Raw genomic sequence first — 16433 nt, forward strand, 5'->3', positions numbered from 1 at the left:
CTAGCTGGTCATCACACTCCAAGAATTCTCTTGTCTCTGTTAGTGCAGTGACGAGATTATGTGTTCACACCATCATGTCTGGTTTTGTAGGTGGGGCTGTGCTAGGAACCCCAACTCAGGTCCTCTGTCTTACACAGCAAGCACTTCAAGAAAGACACTTAGACGTCTGAGTTACTTGGGGGAAAGTTTGGCTTTCCTGACAATTTGTCTGAGTTTCTCTTAAAGAAAAATCTAGGTCAATTTTTCCTTTTTCTAGTCTATGAGCTGAGAAGCTAGAGCATGTGTTCATATAAGACACAAATAGATGACTCTTTTTTGATACAATTCTTCTTCATGGATCTTCCCTTTCTTAATTACTGTTGCCTAAATGGAAGGATACAGTTTTGATTTTTTTTTTAAATTTGGATAGTCCACTTCCCCTATTCTTCTGTCATTATTGTTACTAATTTGCTTCTATTCTTTCTGAATGTGTATCACAGAAATTCATAACTATCAAATGCTTTGAATTAATAATCAAGGGAGGAAAGAAAGCAGAACTGGCCACATAGTTGGTTTTTGTTGTTGACAGAGCATAGAAAGGATTTCAAGTCCCTTTCTAAGTTAATATCCATTTAATAAAGAACATTTTTTAAAAAATCCCAAAAATAAAAAAATTACAGGCAAAGAATTGATTAGACAATTCTAACAACAAACAAACAAACAACAAATACTTCAGTACAAATAGCAAAACAAAACAAAACATGAAAAAATGGTCAATACTTTTAGCCACCAGTGAAATGTAAATTAAAAAGTACAAAGGTATTCGATTTCTTCTTCCTCAAAATCTTATTATCAAGAAAATAAACATGTGAAAAAACAAACAAACAAACAAGCAAACAAACAAACAAACAAAAACGACTGGCAAAAGTGTGGGAAAGAGAAACCCTAGATGGCGCTGGGAATATAAAATCATCCCGGATGGAAGTGAGTATGTAGGTTTCTCAAAGAACTACCGATAAAGCCGGGTGTGGTGCCATATGAAAAGTTGAGGCAGGAGGAGAAGAGGTCAAGGCCAGCCTTAGCTACATCACATATTTTAGGCCATCTCAGATAAATGAAATCCTCCATCTAATTAAAGAGATAAATAGTAAATGAAATCCCATATAATCAGGCCATATCATTCCTGTATATATACTGAAAGAACCTAAAAATGCAGCAGGAATATTTGCACATCCATGTTCATCACAGCTGTTATAAATCGATTTCAAATTATCAAATCAGAAATGTAATCATAGATGAGTATGTAAAAATGTGACACATATATATGATACATGTAGACATAGCATATATATGCTCAAGTATGTAAATTAATTGACTAAGAAATGATACCATTTTTCAGGAAAAAAGGTTGGGATTGAGATCATCATGTAAGTGAAATGAAAGACACATATTGCATGTTTCCTCTAATATGTGGAATCTTTTTCTGCTGCAAATGGCAAATATTTAGCCAAAGAAATCTCAATACAGTCTGATGAAAATCAAGTATAGGCTCTTAATTTTCCTGGTGTAATTACTGATTCGAAGTTTCTAAGCTGCATATACAAACACACAGAGAGACACACACATATACACGCACACACGCAAACACATGCACTCATGCACGCACGCACGCACGTGTGAATGGTATTGTGTCATGAGGACCTTCAGTAACAATACAATCACAGCAAGGAGGCAAAGAATGAATTGATTTACAGAGCACAGATTGGCAATCTTTACACTAATTTTTCTTAAAATCCAGCTCAAAACAGACTAGAAAGGAATGTGTAAGCTTATAAACTAAGAAATGTCACTTTGTCTAAACTGATGAAAGCTTGCTCACTAGGAGGTTTACTTCCCGATAAAATTGTGTAATGTTCTGTTTGCTTAGAAATGATCTTCCACATGCTCATAGGGAATGCATTTGCTGCTCTGATTCGAGACTCGCACCCACACAACTTCATACAGAACCTGACAAGAGTCTGACTGGTCTGAGGCCTCATGTGGGTGAAATAGTGTGCCTAAGTCAGTGGCTGTGCCTCATGGAGGTATAGAAGGCAGCCCGTTCACAAGGAAGACTACTTACTGATGGAACTTAGGTGGAGAAGAAAATTTTATGCAACCACAGTCGAAGAGAGTACCACTGTCCTGCTTAGATATTGTCAGACTGACATAAGCTAAGGTTATTTAGGAAGAGAATCTCAATGGGAAAAAATGCCTCCATCGGATTAGCTTGGATTATTTTCTTTGATTAATGATTGATGTGGAAGGGACTAGCCCATTGTAGCCAGTGCCATCCATGCGCAGGTGGTTCATGTATAAGAAAGCAGATTGAGCAAGCCATGGGGAGTAAGTAGCAGTCCTCTAATGTCCATGTTTCAGTTCTGGTCTCTAGGCTCCTGCCTTGGCTTCTCCTGATGATGGACTGTGATTGAGATGTGAAGCCAAACGAAGCCTTTGCTCCTCAAGTTGCCTTGCTTTTTGTCATGGTGCTTTTTGACAGTAATTGAAAGCAAACTGGGACAACTACCAGTAAGCAGTTCAAGCCTGTAAAAGATACAGTATGAGCCTCACTTCACTCCAAATTTCTTTCCTAAGATGATGTTCTTCCTACTGCAAATAAGATGTGTTCAACAAGAACAGGCCCGCGGACATCAAGTCATTGAGAATACTCTATCATTCATTATCATATTTTTTTAATTATCCATGATTAACTTAAGGGTGTTTTTTTAGTTTCTGCATCATATGAGTAATAAATTTAGAATTTTATTATGTGATTTTTCAAAATCATTTCTTAAAATGCTTTCTTCATTCTGTGATGAATTATGATAGTAGGTCGAAAGCATCTTTTCCCCCAAAGCAGCTTTACTTGCTAATTTCTTTCCGAATATAAGGGAAGATTTGGCATACTGGTACTTTCCTTCTATTTTTCCTTTGTATTCATATGTGCAAGTGGCTTCCAGTGTCTTTTCTCTTTTAATCTCTAATAGGATTTATCATCTGCTCATAGTCTGACTAAATGGGAATTTCTGAAGCTGGGCTTTTGTGTATTTAGTTTTTGTTTTGCTGTTTTTATAACATCTCACTGTGTAGATAAGACTGGCCTCAAATCTACAGAGATCTGTCTGTCCTCTGCCTCACATGAGCTGGGATTAAAGGCATGTGCCCCTCTACCTGGCTTCTGAAACAGTTTCTTTCTTTTCTATAGAAAGAAATTATTCCTTGAAAATTAGACACAATATTTCTGTAAAAATCAATCTGGAAAAGAATATGTATTTTTGGCAAGTTCTCCAGCTCCTGATAAGTGACACGATCTACTTGCCCTTTAATATTTTGGGTAAAGCTTGGTAACTTATTTCCTTTAATATTTTGTATGAAATTCATAGGCTGCTCCTTTTGAGATGGCCTTCCTGTCTTTGCTTCTGCTGTTTCCTAGTACCCAACACTGAGTCTCTTCAGCTGCAAGCCGTTCTGTATTCAGCCATCTTTTCTGTGAGGCAGAACTTGGTTTTATTTATCTATCCCACTCTTTGCTGATGTATTTTTGTTGTGTTTAGATTAGGCAATGACTTCTTTGATGTTTATAAACTTTCCTCTAACTTCCTCTGGTTCATTTTGTTGTATATGTTTTACATTCTCAAATAACTTTTAGTGAACAGAGTTTTAAACAATTTTCCCTGCTAATAAAAACATTTAATGTTGACCTGGATCTTTCTAACTGTGCTTTTTATTACTATCATTTACTTTATATTAAAACAGCAAAGCATTTGTAATAAATAGTAAAGGTTACATCTATATTCTAAAGTATAGACACTTACACCTTTGATAGGTGATTTAAATCCATACAAATTAATTTCCACTGTCAATGTGAGAGAGTCACCATCTTTTATCTTTTCTAGTTATTCAATTTTGGTTTCCTTCCTTTTTCCTTCCTCCCTCCCTTCCTTCCTTCCTTCCTTCCTTCCTTCTTTCTTTCTTTCTTTCTTTCTTTCTTTCTTTCTTTCTTTTTTCTTTATGACTATACTTTATTCCATTTTTTCAATTTCATTACCTCGGTTTATCCTGTCCCTGTGCATTTGTTAGGGGAAGAGCTCAGTAGGCTATTTATTTTTAGAAGAGTAGGGTGTGTTTAACAAACAGTTATCTTCCTGGATGCCCATCACGGAGCCTGAAAGATGAAGAATACAAAGCAGGGACAAGGCAGTTTTTCTGCACACAGACAGATTTCAGACTAGCTGGGAGAGTACAGGAAAAAAGGTCAGGAGCTACAGGTAATAAGACATGAACAAGGTTTCTGCTAAATGCTCTGGGATTCAGACAAAAATGAATAAACAGCAATTGGTACCCACAGGAGGATGACGGAGCCAAGCAGTAACTATGGTCCTCACAAGAGGATACCAGAGCTGTGTTTGGTGGTGCCACATACTGGGGAGTTCATTTTCATCTTGAACTCCAAAGTGATGCCCTCTACCAAAAGAAAAGGGAGGCTCAAGTGTTCCCAGTGCTATCCGTCCTTGCCTCACTTCCTGTCTTAGAAGAACAGCCTTTGCCTGTCATCGTGGTACATTACTTTAGCAGTGAGATTTTCAAAAACTGTCTTCATTATGTCAAAGTAGTTTTGAGTTTAAGAATGTCTTTATCATGAAAGGATGCTAAATTCTGTATAATGCCTTTTCTGCATAAATTGTCATGGTTTGTAGATTCTTTCTGCTTCATTTTGCTCATATGGTTGTTTCACTGCTTATGATCATACTATACCATCCTTTTAATTTATTGTTTAATTTGTCTGTCTAGTATTTTGTTAAAGAATTGGCTTCTTTTTTTTTTTATTAACTTGAGTATTTCTTATATACATTTCGAATGTTATTCCCTTTCCTGGTTTCCGGGCAAACATCCCCCTCCCCCCTCCCCTTCCTTATGGGTGTTCCCCTCCCAACCCTCCCCCCATTGCCGCCCTCCCCCCATAGACTAGTTCACTGGGGGTTCAGTCTTAGCAGGACCCAGGGCTTCCCCTTCCACTGGTGCTCTTACTAGGATATTCATTGCTACATATGTGGTCAGAGTCCAGGGTCAGTCCATGTATAGTCTTTAGGTAGTGGCTTAGTCCCTGGAAGCTCTGGTTGCTTGGCGTTGTTGTACTTTTGGGGTCTCGAGCCCCTTCAAGCTCTTCCAGTTCTTTCTCTGATTCCTTCAACAGGGGACCTATTCTCAGTTCAGTGGTTTGCTGCTGGCATTCGCCTCTGTATTTGCTGTATTCTGGCTGTGTCTCTCAGGAGCGATCTACATCCGGCTCCTGTCGGTCTGCACTTCTTTGCTTCATCCATCTTGTCTAATTGGGTGGCTGTATATGTATGGGACACATGTGGGGCAGGCTCTGAATGGGTGTTCCTTCAGTCTCTGTTTTAATCTTTGCCTCTCCCTTCCCTGCCAAGGGTATTCTTTTTCCTCATTTAAAGAAGGAGTGAAGCATTCACATTTTGATCATCCGTCTTGAGTTTCGTTTGTTCTAGGGATCTAGGGTAATTCAAGCATTTGGGCTAATAGCCACTTATCAATGAGTGCATACCATGTATGTCTTTCTGTGATTGGGTTAGCTCACTCAGGATGATATTTTCCAGTTCTAACCATTTGCCTACGAATTTCATAAACTCATTGTTTTTGATAGCTGAGTAATATTCCATTGTGTAGATGTACCACATTTTCTGTATCCATTCCTCTGTTGAAGGGCATCTGGGTTCTTTCCATTTTCTGGCTATTATAAATAAGGCTGCGATGAACATAGTGGAGCACGTGTCTCTTTTATATGTTGAGGCATCTTTTGGGTATATGCCCAAGAGAGGTATAGCTGGATCCTCAGGCAGTTCAATGTCCAATTTTCTGAGGAACCTCCAGACTGATTTCCAGAATGGTTTTACCAGTCTGCAATCCCACCAACAATGGAGGAGTGTTCCTCTTTCTCCACATCCTCGCCAGCATCTGCTGTCACCTGAGTTTTTGATCTTAGCCATTCTCACTGGTGTGAGGTGAAATCTCAGGGTTGTTTTGATTTGCATTTCCCTTATGACTAAAGATGTTGAACATTTCTTAGGTGTTTCTCAGCCATTCGGCATTCCTCAGCTGTGAATTCTTTGTTTAGCTCTGAACCCCATTTTTTAATAGGGTTATTTGTTTCCCTGCGGTGTAACTTCTTGAGTTCTTTGTATATTTTGGATATAAGGCCTCTATCTGTTGTAGGATTGGTAAAGATCTTTTCCCAATCTGTTGGTTGCCGTTTTGTCCTAACCACAGTGTCCTTTGCCTTACAGAAGCTTTGCAGTTTTATGAGATCCCATTTGTCGATTCTTGATCTTAGAGCATAAGCCATTGGTGTTTTGTTCAGGAAATTTTTTCCAGTGCCTATGTGTTCCAGATGCTTCCCTAGTTTTTCTTCTATTAGTTTGAGTGTGTCTGGTTTGATGTGGAGGTCCTTGATCCACTTGGACTTAAGCTTTGTACAGGGTGATAAGCATGGATCGATCTGCATTCTTCTACATGTTGCCCTCCAGTTGAACCAGCTCCATTTGCTGAAAATGCTATCTTTTTTCCATTGGATGGTTTTGGCTCCTTTGTCAAAAATCAAGTGACCATAGGTGTGTGGGTTCATTTCTGGGTCTTCAATTCTATTCCATTGGTCTATCTGTCTGTCTCTGTACCAATACCATGCAGTTTTTATCACTATTGCTCTGTAATACTGCTTGAGTTCAGGGATAGTGATTCCCCCTGAAGTCCTTTTATTGTTGAGGATAGCTTTAGCTATCCTGGGTTTTTTGTTATTCCAGATGAATTTGCAAATTGTTCTGTCTAACTCTTTGAAGAATTGGATTGGTATTTTGATGGGGATTGCATTGAATCTGTAGATTGCTTTTGGTAAAATGGCCATTTTTACTATATTAATCCTGCCAATCCATGAGCATGGGAGATCTTTCCATCTTCTGAGGTCTTCTTCAATTTCTTTCCTCAGTGTCTTGAAGTTCTTATTGTACAGATCTTTTACTTGCTTGGTTAAAGTCACACCGAGGTACTTTATATTATTTGGGTCTATTATGAAGGGTGTCGTTTCCCTAATTTCTTTCTCGGCTTGTTTCTCTTTTGTATAGAGGAAGCTAACTGATTTATTTGAGTTAATTTTATACCCAGCCACTTTGCTGAAGTTGTTTATCAGCTTTAGTAGTTCTCTGGTGGAACTTTTGGGATCACTTAAATATACTATCATGTCATCTGCAAATAGTGATATTTTGACCTCTTCTTTTCCGATCTGTATCCCCTTGATCTCCTTTTGTTGTCTGATTGCTCTGGCTAGAACTTCAAGAACTATATTGAATAAGTAGGGAGAGAGTGGGCAGCCTTGTCTAGTCCCTGATTTTAGTGGGATTGCTTCAAGTTTCTCTCCATTTAGTGTAATGTTAGCAAGTGGTTTGCTGTATATGGCTTTTACTATGTTTAGGTATGGGCCTTGAATTCCTATTCTTTCCAGGACTTTTATCATGAAGGGGTGTTGAATTTTGTGAAATGCTTTCTCAGCATCTAATGAAATGATCATGTGGTTCTGTTCTTTCAGTTTGTTTATATAATGGATCACGTTGATGGTTTTCCGTATATTAAACCATCCCTGCATGCTTGGGATGAAGCCTACTTGATCATGGTGGATGATTGTTTTGATGTGCTCTTGAATTCGGTTTGCCAGAATTTTATTGAGTATTTTTGCGTCGATATTCATAAGGGAAATTGGTCTGAAGTTCTCTTTCTTTGTTGTGTCTTTGTGTGGTTTAGGTATAAGAGTAATTGTGGCTTCGTAGAAGGAATTCGGTAGGGCTCCATCTGTTTCAATTTTGTGGAATAGTTTGGATAATATTGGTATGAGGTCTTCTATGAAGGTTTGATAGAATTCTGCACTAAACCCGTCTGGACCTGGGCTCTTTTTGGTTGGGAGACCTTTAATGACTGCTTCTATTTCCTTAGGAGTTATGGGGTTGTTTAACTGGTTTATCTGTTCCTGATTTAACTTCGGTACCTGGTATCTGTCTAGGAAATTGTCCATTTCCTGAAGATTTTCAAATTTTGTTGAATATAGGTTTTTATAGTAAGATCTGATGATTTTTTGAATTTCCTCTGAATCTGTAGTTATGTCTCCCTTTTCATTTCTGATTTTGTTAATTTGGACGCACTCTCTGTGTCCTCTCGTTAGTCTGGCTAAGGGTTTATCTATCTTGTTGATTTTCTCAAAGAACCAACTTTTGGTTCTGTTGATTCTTTCTATGGTCCTTTTTGTTTCTACTTGGTTGATTTCAGCTCTGAGTTTGATTATTTCCTGCCTTCTACTCCTCCTGGGTGTATTTGCTTCTTTTTGTTCTAGAGCTTTTAGGTGTGCTGTCAAGCTGCTGACATATGCTCTTTCCTGTTTCTTTCTGCAGGCACTCGGCGCTATGAGTTTTCCTCTTAGCACAGCTTTCATTGTGTCCCATAAGTTTGGGTATGTTATATCTTCATTTTCATTAAATTCTAAAAAGTTTTTAATTTCTTTCTTTATTTCTTCCTTGACCAGGTTATCATTGAGTAGAGCATTGTTCAATTTCCACGTATATGTGGGCATTCTTCCCTTACTGTTATTGAAGACCAGTTTTAGGCCGTGGTGGTCCGATAGCACGCATGGGATTATTTCTATCTTTCTGTACCTGTTGAGGCCCGTTTTTTGACCAATTATATGGTCAATTTTGGAGAAAGTACCATGAGGAGCTGAGAAGAAGGTATATCCTTTTGCTTTAGGATAGAATGTTCTATAAATATCCGTTAAGTCCATTTGGCTCATGACTTCTCTTAGTCTGTCGACATCACTTCTTAATTTCTGTTTCCATGATCTGTCCATTGATGAGAGTGGGGTGTTGAAATCTCCCACTATTATTGTGTGAGGTGCAATGTGTGTTTTGAGCTTTAGTAAGGTTTCTTTTACGTATGTAGGTGCCCTTGTATTTGGGGCATAGATATTTAGGATTGAGAGTTCATCTTGGTGGATTTTTCCTTTGATGAATATGAAGTGTCCTTCCTTATCTTTTTTGATGACTCTTAGTTGGAAATTGATTTTATTTGATATTAGAATGGCTACTCCAGCTTGCTTCTTCTGACCATTTGCTTGGAAAGTTTTTTTCCAGCCTTTCACTCTGAGGTAGTGTCTGTCTTTGTCTCTGAGGTGTGTTTCCTGTAGGCAGCAGAATGCAGGGTCCTCGTTGCGTATCCAGTTTGTTAATCTATGTCTTTTTATTGGGGAGTTGAGGCCATTGATATTGAGAGATATTAAGGAATAGTGATTATTGTTTCCCTTTATATTCATATTTGGATGTGAGGTTATGTTTGTGTGCTTTCATTCTCTTTGTTTTGTTGCCAAGACGATTAGTTTCTTGCTTCTTCTAGGGTATAGCTTGCCTCCTTATGTTGGGCTTTACCATTTATTATCCTTTGTAGTGCTGGATTTGTAGAAAGATATTGTGTAAATTTGGATTTGTCATGGAATATCTTGGTTTCTCCATCAATGTTAATTGAGAGTTTTGCTGGATACAGTAACCTGGGCTGGCATTTGTGTTCTCTTAGGGTCTGTATGACATCAGTCCAGGATCTTCTGGCCTTCATAGTTTCTGGCGAGAAGTCTGGTGTGATTCTTATAGGTCTCCCTTTATATGTTACTTGACCTTTTTCCCTTACTGCTTTTAATATTCTTTCTTTATTTTTGCGTTTGGTGTTTTGACAATTATGTGACGGGAGGTGTTTCTTTTCTGGTCCAATCTATTTGGAGTTCTGTAGGCTTCTTGTATGTCTATGGGTATCTCTTTTTTTAGGTTAGGGAAGTTTTCTTCTATGATTTTGTTGAAGATATTTACTGGTCCTTTGAGCTGGGAGTCTTCACTCTCTTCTATGCCTATTATCCTTAGGTTTGATTTTCTCATTGTGTCCTGGATTTCCTGTATGTTTTGGACCAGTAGCTTTTTCTGCTTTACATTATCTTTGACAGTTGAGTCAATGATTTCTATGGAATCTTCTGCTCCTGAGATTCTCTCTTCCATCTCTTGTATTCTGTTGGTGAAGCTTGTATCCACAGCTCCTTGTCTCTTCTTTTGGTTTTCTATATCCAGGGTTGTTTCCATGTGTTCTTTCTTGATTGCTTCTATTTCCATTTTTAATTCCTTCAACTGTTTGATTGTGTTTTCCTGGAATTCTTTCAGGGATTTTTGTGTCTCCTCTCTATGGGCTTCTACTTGTTTATTTATGTTTTCCTGGAATTCTTTCAGGGATTTTTGCGATTCTTTCAGGCATTTTTGCGATTCCTCTCTGTAGGCTTCTACTTGTTCTCTAAGGGAGTTCTTCATGTCTTTCTTGAAGTCCTCCAGCATCATGATCAAAAATGATTTTGGAACTAGATCTTGCTTTTCTGGTGTGTTTGGATATTCCATGTTTGTTTTGATGGGAGAATTGGGCTCCGATGGTGCCATGTAGTCTTGGTTTCTGTTGCTTGGGTTCCTGCGCTTGCCTCTCGCCATCAGATTATCTCTAGTGTTACTTTGTTCTGCTATTTCTGACAGTGGCTAGACTGTCCTATAAGCCTGTGTGTCAGGAGTGCTGTAGACCTGTTTTCCTCTCTTTCAGTCAGTTATGGGGGCAGAGTGTTCTGCTTTCGGGCGTGTAGTTTTTCCTCTCTACAGGTCTTCAGCTGTTCCTGTGGGCCTGTGTCTTGAGTTCACCAGGCAGCTTTCTTGCAGCAGAAAATTTGGTCTTACCTGTGGTCCTGAGGCTCAAGTTCGCTCGTGGGGTGCTGCCCATGGGCTCTCTGCAGCAGCAGCAACCAGGAAGACCTGTGCCGCCCCTTCCGGGAGCTTCAGTGCACCAGGGTTCCAGATGGTCTTTGGCTTTTTCCTCTGGCGTCCGAGATGTGTGTGCAGGGAGCAGTCTCTTCTGGTTTCCCAGGCTTGTCTGCCTCTCTGAAGGTTTAGCTCTCCCTCCCACGGGATTTGGGTGCAGAGAACTGTTTATCCGGTCTGTTTCTATCAGGGTCCGGCGGTGTCTCAGGCAGGGGTCCTGCCGCTCCTGGGCCCTCCCCCACGGGAGCCCAGAGGCCTTATACAGTTTCCTCTTGGTCCAGGGATGTGGGCAGGGGTGAGCAGTGTTGGTGGTCTCTTCCGCTCTGCAGCCTCAGGAGTGCCCACCTGACCAGGCGGTTGGGTCTCTCTCTCACCGGGTCTGGGAGCAGAGAGCTGCTGCGGGCCGGGATCCGCGGGTGTGGGACTTCCGGTAAACACAGAACGTGCCAGGTCCTAGAGAAATTCTGCTTCCGTGTGTCCCAAGCTCACCAGGCAGCTTTCTTGCAGCAGAAAATTTGGTCTTACCTGTGGTCCCGAGGCTCAGGTTCGCTCGTGGGGTGCTGCCCAGGGGCTCTCTGCAGGGCCAGCAACCAGGAAGACCTCAAGAATTGGCTTCTTATGGACTGACTCTGGACTCTAACCTCATAGGTAGCAATGAATAGCCTAGTAAGAGCACCAGTGGAAGGGGAAGCCCTTGGTCCTGCCAAGACTGAACCCCCAGTGAACGTGATTGTTGGGGGGAGGGTGGTAATGGGGGGAGGATGGGGAGGGGAAGCACATATAGAAGGGGAGGGGGAGGGGCTAGGGGGATGTTGGCCTGGAAACCAGGAAAGGGAATAACATTTGAAATGTAAATAAGAAATACTCAAGTTAATAAAGAAAAAAAAAAGAATTGGCTTCTTTGTGACAGATACTGGTCAATGGATTTTTTTTCCTTCTAATACAGTCAGGTGGCTTTGTCATCACAGTAATTTTGGCCTCGTAAGATAATTGTAGAAGTTACCGTTCCTCTTCAATTTTTGGAAAAGGTTTGCAGAACATTAGTGTCGGTTCTTTAGATGTTTGGGAGAACTCATTAGAGAAACCATCTGCCCATGGCTTTCCTTTGCTATGGGCTTTTGATTACTGAGTCAGTCTCCTCCTTAAAAGTCTATTCAGCTTTCCTTTTTCTCTCTGTTTCTTTTTTGGCAGACTGTGTTTGAAGAACGTATGCTTTAAATAGGCTAAATTAGGGTTCCAGCATTGTTCATCATATGCACGACTCTATGTTCATCATATGCGAGTAAGTTGTAATGTGTCCAATTTACTTACTATTTTTACCTACTGAGTCTGTATTAGTTGATGTTTCATGGCTGGGGTAAAGCAGCATAACCAAGACAACTTATAGAAGAGAGTTTTCTTTGGCTCATGGTTCCTGAAGATTAAGACTATCACTGTAGGGAAGTGAACATATTAGCAAGTTGTAGACATGGGGGTGGAAGAAGCAGGAAGTGGAGAGATCACATTTCAACCATAAACAAGAGGAAGAGGAAGCAAACTGGAAGTAGGTGAAGCTTACTCCAATAGATTACTTCCTGCAGCAAGGGTGTACCTCCCAAAATGCTTGCAAACACACCTTCAACAGGAAGCAACGTATTTAATTAACTGAGCACCTGGTTCGATTCGAACATAACCAAAGGTAGGTGAATTTCGCCTTTGCTTCTGTTGTTGTTGTTGTTGTTTTGTTGTTTTAAAACTCATTTTTTTCTCTATGTTTCTAACCTCTGTTATTTATTATTCTTTCTGCTAAGCTTGGGTTTAATTCTGGTCTTTTCTTTCTGGCTTTTAAACTGTGTATTGATATTCTGTCTCTATTTCTTAAATGTAAGCATTCAGAGCTGTTGATTTACACATTAGTATTGCCTCAGCGGCACCTCACAAGTTTTGTGGATTTTCAAATGTAGTTTCATTCCAATACAATCACAAAAGATACTCTGCATTATTTAGAATTTTCTAACTTGTTACAATTGTTTTATGACCTAACATATGATTCTTCTGGGAGATTTTCTTTTAACATTTGATTTTCAAAATGTGAATTTTTCTATTGTTCAGAAGATTGTATATAGCAATCGCTTTCTGCCACAGTCCCCTGAAATTTCAATCCCCATTGTCAACTGACTGTCCTAAAACATTTCTTCTATACAGTAAGGAACTTTGTACAAGACACCATGGCAAGATAACTTCCATGGCAGTGTGTAATCATTATAATAATTCTAGTGATTCTATAACTTAAATGATTGTTATCAGCCTCATACTGTAATTAATTCATGAATTAGACTTCCTCCTGAACATGCATGTGTAGGAAAATCATATCAACATAGAGTCTGCTATTACTTGTGATTTCAGGCATCCTCTATGGGTCTTGCAACATAGCTTCCATGGATAAAGGGGTGCTGTCTTGTGTTCCCCTTTCTGTCCTTCCTATTTCCTTATTGATCTTTCAGTTGGCCATGGTGACCTCTTCCCTGCTGCTGAGCCACTTCGGCCTTTGAATCTTCAGTGCTTTTTCAGATGCTTAGGACTGTGCATATTACTATATGTTTGTAAGCTGAGGAAAGATAAGAACTCCCAGAGAGAAGAGAGCAAGAGAGCCAGGTAGAAGTGCTCTTTGTCCAGATTGGACCACATAGGAGAGCAGATGGGAGGAGGGTGAAGGAAATGATATGGTGTTTCTCACGTTCAGGTGTGATTTCATTGATTACATGTTATCATGGCTGCTGTGGATTCCTACCTAGAATCTGGAGCTCTCATGAGGGCAATTTTCACCCCTGAGTATTGTCATCTCTTTAGTGGAATGGCTGTCAGAGCTTCCTAAATCATCATTAAATGCCATTATCCAATAATAACCCCCCAGCTGACTTGAAACAGGCTCACCTCCCACTCATGGGGATCCACCTGCCTCTGCCTCCTGAGTGCTGAGGTTGAAGGCTTGTGCTATCATGCTGGGATTGAATAATTCTTTTTAAAATGTATAAAATCTGCATTTCATATGTTGCTCCCATGGGTTTGATTAAAATTTTAGATCTATGCAAAGTTTTAAGTGGAAGATACTTTCCAAGTATAGGTGCAGGCTTATGCTACATAGAATATAACCTACCTTGGCATAGTAATCAAATCTAGTGCCTCAACTAAGTGGAGTCATCAGGATGTATCAAGCAGTGATTTTTTTAGAAATCAAGACTGATTTAAAGGAGCTGTATGACAAGAGTCCACAAGCTAGGCATGATTGCTCAAACAGCACAGAACCAACACTAGGGAGACTGAAGCAGGAAGCTCTGAAGCCATCCTGGACTACAGAATGAAAGCCCATTTGAAAAAAATTAATCAGAAATTTAAAAAACAAAAATACTAAAAAAAAAAAAAAAACAACAAACCCACAAACATTAAGTTCATTCTGGTTTCTATACAGAAGGTATAAATTTCTTTCTTCAAATCTTGAGTGAATTTTAATTGTTCTTGATGAGCTGGGCTCAAATCTCATTGTACTCAGTACTCTCCACACTCTTGAGCACTCTAAATTGTCTACTAATTACTGTTTTCTGGAAAACTTGCTTCTAGTAATATCTCAAAGCGTATCAGAAAATCTGGTTCAGAGTCTTATTACACTCTTTTATGGGAAAAGCAAATCTTTGGTAGATTTTTTCTATCTTTCTGCTCTTGTATAGAATGTTTATAGGCAGGCAAACATATTTAGGAGATGGAAGTACAGATATGGTCCAGTTGGACTGCCCAACAAAGGCCAATTTCACTCTCTCCAGTGAATGCGTCAAAGCTTCACCCAAGCTCCTCCCACTTTTGCCATGGGAATTCAGAACACCACACAGGTCTTTCCTTCCCTGCCTGTCTGTATTTCTGCCTGGTGACATGCTGGCTAGGGCATCAGCACTAAGTATAGACTTTTCTGGTTATTTTGTGGGAGTTTACCCAGAAGTTAAGTCTTGAGAAAAAGATTTAGACATAAGAGCTTCTTTGGTTCTGACTCCAGTAAAGTAGGGGACCGGGTCATTGAGTTAGGAAAGAGGTGACAGGAAACAGGGGTGTATACCTGATGCTTTCCCTTGAAGGCCCTCTCTGTCTCCTGGAATCATCTAGAAGGAGTAGGTAGAACCTTCCTAATAGCTGTCCTATGTGGGGTATGAGGAAGTAGTAGTGAATCCTAAGGTTTGACCCTTCTCCGTCTTCCATGTATTAAACACTTGGTTTGGGGTTATTGGAAAGTGGTAGAAAGTTAGGTGATGGGAAAATGTAGAGGACTGGACTCACTAAAGGCATGCCATTGAAGGGGACACTGGGATTCTCGAAGATTCTCCTTGTCTCATTTTTTTTTTTTTTATTTTTTGATCTCTCTCAAGTTGTGAGCTTGCTCTCTACATGCTCCACCCACCATGAACTACTTCCTGGCCAGAGACTCAAAATCAGTGAAAGCAACAGAATATGGACTGAAATCTTCAACAACTGATAATTCAAAAATAAATCTTTTATTCTTTGTAGTTCATTGTCTTTGGCATTTTTGTTATAGTAATAGAAAACTCACAGTGACTGAGGATTTCTTTGAAGGATATGCTCTTATGGAACGAGCAGTCTCAAGAAACTGGAGATAGACTTCCAAAAAGCATCTCAAACAATCACACTTAGTGTTCCTTACATCTGGTCTGAATGCACACTGGATAGTGAATGTGGGAGGTATGTATGAGGTACCAATCACTTCTACTGTACCTCATCTATACACAGGAAATGATGGTAAGAAGTTGACATTCCTTTGCAAACCTCCAAATCAGTATCTGAGAGGTCTTAACCTCAGAGAATACAATCATTTTGGCAATGAAAGCTGTTCTACTTAGTGACCTTTTCTGGTAGCCAAAGGCATTTACAAGAGAATACATTGTTCATGAAGAAAGATCAATTTTATGCTGACCTTAAGGTGTAGCTTAGCATACAGATGAATCAATCCATTCTCAGAAGCAGTGTCTCAGAACATTAGAAACCTTTTAATGTGACCTGCACTGGCTTGGTAAGGATTCTGACCTTAATGAAGATGGGTACCTTGAGGGAAGCCTTCATATATCAGAGATGAACTTAGTGGACTATTTAAAAGATGACATGAAGGGAGGTGGACACATGAGGGAAGATCTGGGGAGAGTCTGGTGGGGAGATGGGGATGAGGGAGTAAAAATAGATGCAATTACACACACAGGCACAGACCCAGACCCAGACCCAGACCCAGACCCAGACCCAGACCCAGACCCAGACCCAGACCCAGACCCAGACCCAGACCCAGACCCAGACCCAGAATTGCTCCTGTCTAAAGGAAATACAGGGACAAGGAGTGGAGCAGAGACTGCACCATGCAGGATTCATCCCACATGCACACATCAAACCCAGACAATATTGCTGATGCCAAGAAGTGCTTACTGAAAGGAGCCTGATACATCTGTCTCCTGAGAGGCTCAGCCAGATCCTGACCGATACAGATGTGGATACTAGAAGCAAACCAGT

The 16433-nt window shown here is 39.9% G+C and overlaps 1 long non-coding RNA gene across 2 annotated transcripts in view; it reads left to right on the plus strand.

The window, feature by feature from the left end:
• Positions 1-11942: 11942 nt before the first annotated feature.
• The window catches only part of LOC120101462 (uncharacterized), a 111412-nt gene continuing 106921 nt past the window's right edge, over positions 11943-16433 (plus strand). The window contains exons 1-2 of one of the 2 annotated variants that reach the window (XR_005502020.1): positions 11943-12576; positions 15290-15427. This is a non-coding gene — a long non-coding RNA (uncharacterized LOC120101462). Of the gene's footprint in view, positions 12577-15289; positions 15428-16433 lie in introns of those variants that run through there. The other variant, XR_010065434.1, reaches the window with a different exon arrangement.

The sequence above is a fragment of the Rattus norvegicus genome, chromosome 3 (genome assembly GCF_036323735.1).
Source record: "Rattus norvegicus strain BN/NHsdMcwi chromosome 3, GRCr8, whole genome shotgun sequence".
Lineage (NCBI taxonomy): Eukaryota > Metazoa > Chordata > Mammalia > Rodentia > Muridae > Rattus > Rattus norvegicus.